Source organism: Lepidothrix coronata, unplaced genomic scaffold, assembly GCF_001604755.1.
Source record: "Lepidothrix coronata isolate B3197 unplaced genomic scaffold, Lepidothrix_coronata-1.0 Scaffold58, whole genome shotgun sequence".
In the NCBI taxonomy this organism is placed as follows: Eukaryota; Metazoa; Chordata; class Aves; order Passeriformes; family Pipridae; genus Lepidothrix; species Lepidothrix coronata.
In genome coordinates, this window is record NW_016690238.1 from 4,672,374 (window position 1) to 4,684,418 (window position 12,045).

General features: G+C 40.7%; 1 protein-coding gene across 3 annotated transcripts in view; it reads left to right on the plus strand.

Moving 5' to 3' along the window:
- Positions 1–12,045, plus strand: part of RORA (RAR related orphan receptor A) — a 353,466-nt gene that overhangs the window by 229,585 nt on the left and 111,836 nt on the right. The gene's annotated exons all lie outside the window — the stretch shown is intronic.

Here is a 12,045-nt window from a genome sequence, read left to right on the forward strand (position 1 = left end):
GTTGTAAAAAGCAGATGGATTCCATTCTAATTTGTTTTATGGCTTGATTTAGTGTAATTCAGATATCTCATAGGCACCTTTATTATAAAAATTCTAAAATATACTTTAGGTCAAGGGGATATTAACACCTATTTCTTGAAACATATAAATGAGCTGCATCTGAACTCTAGGGCATAGTCATCTCTGTAAAGGAGTGAAGCTTTTCCACTAGTCCCTGAGTACAGGGCCAGGTTCTGGGTGTGCTGTGCATCACCAGCCATCCCAGCAGTGCAGTGAGCACAGTTGGCATCCCAAACACATGGAAGTGAAAACAGAGACGGTCTTTTACAACCATGAGAACAAAACCCCCTAAAGTGAATGTCCATCCAAAACCCAGAGTTTAACTATGCTAAATTAATGTAGTCAGATGGAAAACAAATGTCACTAATTCTGTTTAGATTTGTAGTACGTGAGACAACCGGCCCCATCTTTAGAAAAAAAAGCTTAATGTTAGGGACGTCTTATTTGAGATTTGTTTCAATTTATTAATTCTGATTTCTTTAAAGAGAATTACCTGATGGGGATTAAATACTTTCTCTGTACATGAACATTTAAAATCAGGAAGGAATAGGCTGCCCTTTTTGACAGACATTGGGGAAGGTCATAATTTTCCTTTTCATAACTGACACTTGAAGTGCAAGGTGAGTGAAACTTAGCAAGTTTTGTCACTTATATTGTGCTGTGGTATTAGATACCTGTTAAAAAAGAGCAACAAGTGCAGTATTCACAAGCAAGCTAAGAGGCAATTAGAAATTTGTCAAACTCCTGACAAGAAATGTAGTTCACATCAGGAGCAACCAGTTTATTAATTTTGCTGGAGTCGACAGACTTTTCTCCAGAGTGTTCTCCCCTTTCCTGAAATAAGTTTAGTGATTTAAACTCAACTCTCCGGGGATCTCAGCACTGAAGGAGTCTGAAGTGTTGAAGTGCTACTTGTACTATATTCAAGTCTGAAATTTTGCATGAACTTGCAGCACCAACCCTCCTCTCTCCCTGCTTTCCCCTCATTCATCGCAGCTGTTGAAGGCGACATAATAGAATCTTATTTCTTTTCCTCAGGAGAGCAAAGCAATGAGAAGTTGAGACTCGACCTCAGTATATTTTGAAATAAAAAAAAAAAAAAAGAAAGAAAAAGTTACCATGATAGGAGACAGCCTCAGAAGAATACTGAAAGGCAAATGTACAAGCACTTTGCAGCTAAAGTATTCAGCTGGGATGGATGAAGTAATGTGTAAGGAATCCATTTTTTCTGGATCGAAACTGTTACCTTATAAATACTTTGCAGAAAAATAGATCAAAGATGCTCCTTATTAAAAATAATGATGACCTTCTGATTAAACTTAAAGTAATCCAGTTATAGGAGGACCCCGATATCCAGAGCTGGCTTTGTTTGATGCACAATGGGCCAAACTCATCCAAGGTGTTAAGCAGATGAAAGTCATTGTGGTGAACCAAGGAGCTGAGCCAGCCTAATGCACTTCCTGCAGATTTTGAAAGGGGTTGCATGGCAGAGAAATAACTACCTTATGTCATTTTAAATCCTGTAGAAATCCCCAAAACAACGCTGGGTTCTCTGTACTCAGTGTGGAATTATCTAGTTTATACTGTAGGATGATTTGAAAAACCTTTAGCAAACATTTATTTTCTTTGTATTCCTTTTGAGACCTTAACATGTATATATGTAATAATGTGTCCTTAGCACATTATTACATGGACTACTTCTAGAATGGAGGCCCAAATTTAATTTCTAAAACATGTGGATTACACATTAAAATTCTGGTCCTCAGACACGTTATAGTGCTTATTTGGTGATATCTCAGTCATCTTGATGAAGTCATGAACTGATTGTGAAAGATGCAGCGAGAACATTCTTGCTTGGGGAGTTTTTGAATTAAGATTGCTGCCATGAGCCAGGCAGCCCAGATCAGAAATACATGGCTTGGAGTTACGTAACTGCTTCGTTTCTGTTTCTTAATCTGTGAACTGCAGATAGTGTTTGGGTTGGGAGGATATATATATATATAAGCACTAACTTGATGATGTGAGGTGCTGCAAAACAGCCAACCTGGTAACACCAAGGAAAACACAAAAAACGTGGTAGAATTGCCTGCTTTATAGTGTGGGATGAATCTCAGCATTCTGGGCTTGCCTGAATGTCATTGTCTTTGGTTGATTGATTGTTTGCTAGTTTGGTTTTTGCCTGAATTCCTCTCATCTTTGCAAACATTACAGCTCTACCTATGGTCAGTCACAGAAGCTACTTGATAAAATGCAGTAGCAGAGACTGATTATAAGTTAGAGAAGGAATTAACCACAAAAAAAGTGCTTGTAGCCTGCAAGCGTATCACCTTGTGTGATATTCCTGCTTGTTCTCAAAAGTTAGCCGGGACTTTCTTGTGGCTATATTTGGATTGGAGATGTCCCAGAGCGACTGGTATGTCAGAGCAAATGGGGTTGATAAATCACTTGGTAGTGTCCTTCCCCCGTGCCACTCCTTCAGCTCAGAGCAGGAGCCAGAGCTGTGCCGTGTCGGGGGGATTGTGCTGCTCAAAATGCCATCCTTCACAGAAAATATACAGCGACTTCCAGTTACTCTGGGACTTCCCTGCATCCTTTTGCATCCCAGTTTTACAACCTGACCAGCCTCTTTCCACTGCCATCAGAGCTGTATGTTGAACATCCAGGGATGCATCTGCTTGTCACTAGAAGTGACCGTCACCACAAAGTGGACCAAAGAAGAAGAGTAGGAACTGCTCAAAGTCCTTGGAATGTGCTACAGGAAAAACTCAGTAGCCAGGGTGCTCTTCTCGTTGGCACTGGCAGCTTTGCAATACTGATAATAATATTTGTCCGTTGTCCTCACTGTATCCAACAGTTAAATCTCTGTGAAGCTCACAATTTGTTTTGCCATGGGTTAAGAACCTTCTTCATGCCCAACACTGTGTTTTCATGAAAACTTCCATTTCCCAGAAATTGCCTGCCATGTGCAGTCACCACTGGCTTCAAGAGACAGCAACAAGTAGCGTTTTTGTTTGGCCACACAAAACAATTGCTCTGCTTTGAATACCTGGATGAATCGTAGATGGTAATGTCTTCTACTGATGAGTGTACAAATTTAATGTCTCACAGGAAGAATTGTTATCTGTGCTTTTTAATTAGGCAAATTTTGCTTATTTGTGAGAACTCATCCTGAACGCTCTCTCTTTTCATGGTTATTCCTCAGAGAAGTGAACATATTTGACTTAGATCCACAGGAGGGAGAATACCTGGATGTAAGTAACCATCAGGTCACCTTGCAGCATATCTACTAACCAAGTATTTTCTATGCCAGTGTTGGTTTAAGCTCTTGTAAAAAAGAGGATGAATGCATAGATGTAAATTTGAAATTCCTGAGGTCCAAAACGCTTCTATCCTTTTCACTTATTTTTAAATTTCATTGTAATATTAGAGAAAGAGGTACATGCACGCAATCACTTAAACCCATGTATTCCTGTGAAAGTATACTTCAAAACATGCTATATAATTTGTTTCCTTTCACGTGGAGAATCCTTGGGGCTTGCTGTCAGACTGACAAACAGCTCCCATCTCTAGTGAGGTAATATTATGTGAATTTTAAAGCACTAAGTGGAAATCTGGACGATGGAAAGAACTGACATTACAATGCTGATACTTCTCCAAAAGAAAGACAAAGAAATGCTGTGTAATTGTAAGAGACAGAACTGGCCAAAGGTACTTACAGGGTGTGTACAGACATCTGTGAGTGATGACTTTTAATAGTTTTAATTAGACTGGAAAATAAGCTCCGGAGAGGGCAGCTGAGTGAGAATTGTGTAGCTAATGCAGGAGAATGCTTTCCAGAATGCACTCACATCCTGTAAAACGTGTCGTATTAATGGTATTTCAAAAGTCTTAATGCTCAGCAAGGCTGGGTTCTGAGGCTGGTGAGCATCTGTTCCTGGTATCACTCGGTGCTGGATGCCTGACCCTTCAGTCATTCATTCTGTGGATGCAGTGTGGTGGCCCCACCGCAGCACCAACCTTCCCTGCATGTGGCTTCAGGAACTGAGTGGATCACTAACTCATGAGTTAAAGAAATGTGTTTCGGGAATGTATACATCTCCCAGAGTTTTATGATCATATTCCACTTATGGACAACTCGTGAACAGGTTTTTTGGTCACAGAAATACTGAGAGATTTTGTTGGTTGACACCTGTAGTGTCAGTGAGAGCATAGAAGATAAATGGATGTATTAAATGCAACAGGGTTTATTGGAAGATAATATAGGGTATAATAATAGGAAAAATAATCTACCATTTTATCTTATGTATGTTCTAAATAGGAACTGATTCTATTCCCCTCCCTGACGAAAGAATATCCATCAGATAATTTGAGATCGTCGTGCAATGTGTTTAACGTTGCAGTGTTCTTAAATAATGAATTCTTCTTGCACCAATTGTGACTAACAAGGACTCCAGCTCGCCCTTTGACCGTTTATTTTGTTTCATTTTGGTTTTGTTTGCATACCTGAAAGAGCTCTGTGAAGATGTTCACATCAGTTCTGGGTACCTGAAGGCACAGAATTGGGGCATTGAGGCTTCTTTTATCTTTGTTATCTGCCATCTCGGAGGGATTTCTCTAGGTGAGAATTGCTGTAATCAGGACTGCTCAGCCCTGTGGTTGCTATCTCAGCCGGTATCTCAGTCCTGGGCCTCTCGGAGAGTTTCAGTTGTGCTCTCAGGACAGTTTCCATGTGCGGTTGGCCTGAGGTAACGCACAGGAAGGCAGCTCCCACCCTCGGTTTTTATTTGTAGCTTGACAGTGTTCTGGATTTTATGGAAACACCGTGAACTCTTGGAGGCCGGGTTCATGCTTTTCAGTGTTTGGTTGGCAGGAATCTTGATTAAGACAAGCCTGAAAGGCTTCGAGGAGAACAGAGAGCGCAATGTTGAAGTGAAATGGTGCTTTGAAATGGCTCGAGAAGTATCTTCAGGATGAGGTGTCTGGGAGAGCAGTCAAGTGAAATGTAATTTTTCGCTTCCAAGTGGAGGACAGAAGCCATACACTGCCTGTGCAGTGCTGTGGGCCACGGGGTCTCCAGCACACACGTGTGTGTGTGTGTGTAGGGGTGTGTATGTGTGTGTGTATGTGTGTGTGTATGGGTTGTGTGTGTGTGTGTATGGATGTATGGCTGTATGGATGTGTGTATGGGTGTGTGTATGGGTGTATGGGTATGGGGGTGTGTGTGTGTGTATGGGTGTGTGCACGTGCCAAACTTGCTGCTGTTTGACTCCTCCTGGCACCAGCAAGCAGGGAGTTGGCAAAAATGGTGCTCCTCGTTTAATGGTTCACATCTGCTGGGACATCTTCCTTGTCCAAGATGACACTAAGGCAGAGACAATGGTAGTCAGTGAATGCAGTGGTGGGCAGGTGCAGCTGTGGGGACTGACATCCAGGGCCTGGTCCAGTGCTGACCTGGCAGTGTCAGGGCAGTGAACTTGGAGGTCTTTTCCAACCTACATGACTATGATTGATTCCTCTCAGGGAACTGCACACATTACAGAGCTTCTTGCCCATACATCCAGTGCAAGTTCAAGGAATTGTTCCTGTGAGTGTGCTGTAGGAAAGAGCCTGTGGCCGAAGGAGACTGTTGTGTGGATGTCACCGGGAGGGAGGTGTCCTGCCTGCAGGGGTGGTGCCTGCCGCGCTCATGGCAAAGCTCTTCTGTCACTGATAAACCCTGGAAAAAAGCAGGAAGGCTCCCAGTTCAGGTGAAAATTCAATACTAAGAAAGTCCCTGACAGTTTTTAAGAAGTGTTGGCTCTCCTTACACCTTGTAGTCTGTTTAAGGGCTGGAGGGGCTTGCTTGGATTTGTGCAACTTTGTGGGTTCTGCTGGGTTCTGTCAGTGTAACTGCATTGCTCTGCAAGACTATTTGGAAATCTCTGCTCTGAGATTTGCTTGGTCAGTTGTGTAACAAATAGTCATTAATACAAAGCTAATGTGTGGTTTTCCTAAAAATACTCCTGCTGAAAACTCAGTCTTACCTACAGCTCTGAACTATCTGAATTTAATGTGTGGAATACAGTGTAAATGTGGGATGGATATTTAGTCTGTGCTCTGGCAACATCTGTCATGTAAGAACATTATGGTTATTTAATGGAGACTCTTCATTTAATTTCTCCTAATCTAAGGCGCTGTTTATTTGCAAGGGCAAAAGAATGAGAGGGACTGTCAGGGAGGTTGTACAAAAAAGGAAGAAATGGTTAAAGTTCACCATCTTTACAATTTACATCCTTAAAATAAGAATTTTGTTTGTAATTTTCTAATATTTGTCCAATATTTAATCTCTCATCAGACAAAAACCCAAACAAGGTCAGCACTCTGTGCCAGCGGTCACACGTGATGCCAGTGCTGAGGAACTGTCTGTGTGTGTGAGAGCCACAACTCTTCCATCTGGCATCAAATTACTGTTAATTTGGAGTTTTCATACAGCTCAGAACTGATCATTTATAGGAAGATTTGAAACAAGGAGTTGCATGTGCTCAGTTGTCCAGAATGATATTATGGGGAAATGGTTTTTTCAATATCAATCAGAAGTTAGTATTTTAAATGTGGGCTGACAGCAAGTGCATCTGTAACAGCAACAGTGTCATTATCTCAGCCTGAAACATGGACACTTGAGTCTTGAATTTTTTTCTTAAATTATTGTTTCTTCTGGAGCAGTTTTGGGCACCAAAAGTTTGATATCAATTTGGAATCTGCTAAGAATTTTTGATTTGGGAAAAATCTAGAAAGAGCAGGGAATTCTTTTAGCTGTCAGTTGTGCAGATGACAAATAACTCAGGATAGTGGTGATTTCTCTCTTATGAATACTCTGTAACTTTGAAAGAATTACAGTCATTTGTATTCATGTTTTCACAGGTACTACTCTGGTTTTAAAGGTGGGGAGGCTGTCAGCTGCTGAAAAATGAAGTCATAAAATGGCTAGATGATGCAGAAAGTCACTCTCAGAGTCAGGAAGCCAGTCTGAGTTGCAATGGCTAAAAAAGCCAACTATCTCAGTAAAATAAGGTTGAAACACTTTTTTAAAAACTCTTTTAAAAAATTAAAATTTTTTAATCTGTTTATTTCAAATATATTTGAGCAAAAAGTAAAAAAACTGAGAATCTTCTGTGGCTGCTTCTGATATAACCATGTGTGATTCGAGAAGTAATGCTACAGAAACACCTCAGAAATACAACTCTGAAAATTTCTTTCATAGACTTTAGGTACAAGAAACAATTGTGGATGGTAGGAGATCAAGGTTGGGTTTTTTTCAGTACTGAAACACTTAAGTCAGTCTTGATTCCTGTGACTTTGTTATATACCTGTGGGGTTGAGAACATGATTGAGCTAGGCCTGCTGAAAACACCTGGTTTCACATAGTGAGATCTTTCCTTATCAAGAAAAGCTGTGAACAAGTCAGGGAAAAACTGGAATATTACATTAAAAATCACATTGTCATATTTGAAGCTGAGGATTTTTTTTGGGGGGGGGAGGGGGGGATCATAATTATGGAAAGCTTCCTTGTCCTGACATGCCTAGTGGATGTTGTCCTTGGTCCATGCTACCCTGGCACGTAATTTCATTTTTTCCTGAGTGAACTATAAGCATTAATGTCCCCTAACAATTTTGGAAACAAAATATTGGAATTACTTGGAGTACTTTCAGTAGTGTGTGCTGGTCATCATTAGCAGCTCTTCTGTCCTAGGGAAGGACACTGGTTTGCAACATCATTTTGTTTGATTAAATTCCCTTAAGTGGTGTTTGCAGCACCTGTGTGTGTGTTGTGTCACCTGGGTCACAGTAAACAATGGCCCCCAAAGATCACAGAACTCCTTCAAGCCAGAGATCTGCACAGGCTTTACCAGAAACCATTATTAAAGTTCCTGAAAGGATGAGCTCCTTTCTGAATACACTCAAATGTATTATTCTGCCTTGGTAGGTTCTCTGCAAGTGCCCGAGTGTTGCATATAATATTCCACCACAATTGCTACCTTTGTGTGGTGGCAGTAACAAAGAAGTGGAGTGACAGGATGAAACACAGTGGGATCTAAGGTTGTGATATATTTTCTTTCTGATTTTACACAATATGTCAGGCAGGAGGCTTAGTTTAAAATTTTAACTTCTTTCCCCCCCCCCCTCCTCCCCCAAGATTTCCAATCCATCCTAAAATGTCCAAGTTGCAAAACGTGCTGGAGCCCTAATGCTGGCTTGAGGGGAGGGGAGAAAAAAGTGGGGAAAAAATACATGTATTGATACACACCCCCACATGAGCAAAGCATCGTATACACAGGGCATCTACCGAGATTTACAGCTGTCAGGGCAGTGTTAATCACCTGATTTGGGCACAAAAGGCACAGCAAAGGGAAGCACTGGTGCTTTACAGAGGTCCCAGAGATTAGTGCTGAGCTCTGCCGGTAATACGTGTGTTTATCCTCACAAACTTCTGAGGAAGAGTTTTCTTGGAGGTTTAAGAAAATTGCACTCAAGAATATCCTCCTTTGATATTTTGCAGAGTAATGTATTCTGCCAGACAGGGGACTTTTTACTTATCTTTCTGCACATCAAAGTGTGTTTTCCCCTTGAAATGTGGGAAGTTGACAACTGTACAACAGCAGCAGGGATCTGGGTTCACAGAGTAAGCAGTGTTTCATTATGCTGCTTTATTTGGATGGGCAACTGTGAGAAATAGCTTATGATGTATAAAATATCTGAGTCTCTTTTTGTACTTGAAGACATTGTTATCTCTATTTGAAGTTGGCTAGTGAAGGTCAGTCGGGCTAACTGCTTGCAAAAGAATATCCTGTCTCTGTTGGCAGATACTCTTTTCAAAGTTCATTGCATCCAGCAGGCTATTTTTGTAAATACCACCCATCATGGCAAATTACGGGCCGGTGGTGGGGGGGGAGAGGGGGTGGTGGATGAAGTCCTTTCATTGTGCAGAAATCGATTGTCGTTGCCCAGAGCATTGCATGGCAATGGCAGGGATGAAAAGTGTGAGCTGTTAATTTGTTTGAGATTTGGTGTTGATCAGGAATGTCAGATTGCACTGCGGAAGTGATACATTCTGTGATAACTGTAATACTGAAACTTTCACTCACTGATAACCATGGCACTGATAGATTGTGGTATTTTCATGACATTTCCTTTGCTTTACTTTGAAGTCTGGCTGGTTAAGTCAGGAAGTCTTTCTGTATTAGCAACACTGAAGCTATAGTGTTGTTTCTTCCTCTCTTTCTGCTTTTTTTGCATTTGTTGTTAAATGAGAATGGAAAGCTGGCTGTGTAGGACAGTGCTAATAGTGGCGACTGGTCACATATTTCTCCAGTCCATCACATTTGGGAATGAAGCCCATTAAAAAATGGGATTTTATATGAAGTAACATTTTGAAAGGAATCAGTAGGTTCTTTATGCTCTACTCATTAAAAATAAATCTTTGTCTTTCAGTGGTGTATTGGGTTTAGATTTCATTAAATAGTGTCTACTCAAATCTACTTAAACTGGTGGTCCAGTCCCAGAAACATTTACAAATGACAGCAATCCCAGTTGGGAAGAAAATTACTTGATGTATGTTGAACTTGCAGAATTAGTTTCATAGGAGATCCTGGTGGTTTCAAAAGAACTGATGAGTTGTCTGCATAAAACTTTTTGCATGCAGCTCATAGGAAAGGCATTCGAACATATACACGAGTGGGATGCAGCCCTGGCACAGAGAGAGCCAGAGATCTTGTAACTCCCCTTTTTTTACATTAAGTGGTTTTCAGACTGATTTTTTTTTCCACAATACGCTCATTTCTAGGATATTATTATCTACCTTGAATGTTCTGAATAGCAGAGTCATTGGCTTCCTGCATTAAAACTAAAACTGATGGCAGTGTTGCATACTCAATATTTATATTTAAAGCACTCGTTATAATGTATCTAATTTAGGTAACTGTTTGGATATGCTGTTACATTTTTTGCTCAGTTTTTCTAGTCACTAAAAGTTACCTGTGTGAAAGGGAAGGCTTCTTAAAAAAATCATAACTCGCTTTAACATCAGTGGAGGTTCCTGATTAATTTAAACCTAATCCTGTTGAACTCACTGGCAACATTTATCCTTGTTCCACCAGATTGCAGTTAGTTACTTTAAAACCACAGCTCAAAGCAAAATGCTTTGCTTTCGATGCAACCACCAGTGGAATGATGAAGAAGATGCAAAAATACCTACCTCTAAGCTGCTGTTTTAAAAGGTTATCTAAAAATATCTGCATAAAACAGCTAAAAGGTCTGACGAGATAGTAATCGGTAATTATTGTGGAAACATCTGATTGGAAAAACCCACGACACGTCTCACATCAAAAAAAAAAAATTAGGTAGAAAAATATAAGCACTGATATTTCCATGAGTGTTTCATGTAGCAGGGGAAGGAGGCCCTCAGTCAGCGAATACAGCTAAGTCTGTTTTGTGCTGTGGCACATCCCATTGTGAAGAGGCTGTGAGTAATCAGAAGTGACAGCATAAGCACTTTCTGTTCAAAGTGATTTTACAGAGAGCATTATTTTCTGAGAAAAGCACACATATGGCTCCCATAATGCTGAAAGAGCACTGCTGTATCCATTTATTAGCACGAGCGTTGGGAGAGGAAGTTTTGCAAATGGTGTTCGGATTTAAGACCTTTTTCTCTGCGTTTCCATTCCCTAAAACCTCCTTAAAATCGTAGGAATTGGCCAGATAGGCAAGGGTGGGGTGAGTGTGTCTGCCCAGGGGATGTCAGGGCAGTTTGTGAGGGTGAAGCTGCTGTCAGGAGCTGGACGTGCTGCTCAGTGGTGACTTGAGCAGTCAAACAGCAGCACAAATGCTCCTCCTTGGAGGAAGAGCCAATATTCCAGCAGCAGCTTTCATTTCAAATTCAAAGGGTAAGGCAGAGATTCAGGAAAACCCTACAGAGAGGTTTTTGCACTGGTATCAAAGGGTGCACAGGTATTGTTGGTGCATTTTGATGGAGGTGCTTCAGATCCCTCTGACCCTCTCCTTGCCCTGGGCTTTTGTTCCTGTCACAGTGTCAGCTCTGAGTGACACCCCCTGTCCTGTCCTGTCCTGTCCTGTCCCCTGCTCTGAGTAAGGATTGCACTGCAATGAAAAGCCAAGAAACCTTGCTCTTACAAATTACCAGTTTAAAGGATGAACTTTCCCCCCTTAGTAGCTACTTATCTAACTGAAAGGTTTTATTTTTGTTATGCTTATTTTTCTTTTGTTCTCAGTGCTTACCTTGGCTCTGCACTTTGTGGCTATAATTTTAATTCTGTGCATGAGGAATGTGCACGTTTTGGCAGGACCTTTCTATTTAAATTAATCCATATACATAATCAAGTTCTAGTATGCTGATTTTTGTAAATTGCTTACCAGTGTCTCACATTTACAAAATTGCCCAGAGGAACTATCAGAACTTCTCTTCCCAAAGCCTGGAGCCTCTCAGCTTTTCAGGGAAAAGAAAGCTTCCAGTGCTCACACTTGTAGAGCCTGGTAGTTCCAAACCAAAAGGGCAATAGCTACACAAATGCAATTTTAAAAAAAACCCTCATGACAATTATGTCAAACTTGATGGCTGCCTGTTTGGGGTTGGCTTTAGGGATTTCTGGATCTATCAAAAACATTAATAGTTTGAAAACTGTTGGCTTTGGAAGTTGGCTCTAAATTTGCAAATAAGGTACCTATGTTTTTATTGTTAAAACTCACTGCCTCCCCGAGATGTTCCACAACCAAGAAGCCTGAAATAAAAGCCTTTTTTTTTTCCATAGTAATTTGTTTTGGAAGAGGTGGTAGAAGGAATTGGAGGGTAGCAGAGGAGATTCAGGTCTCACTCTTTCATGAGCAGTAAGCCAAACAATTCCAATTCTAAAATTTCATTACAGGCCTTAATCACAAATGAAATGTTTCAAATACTTGTACTGCTTCCAGTAACCTCTTTCTCTTCTCATAAAA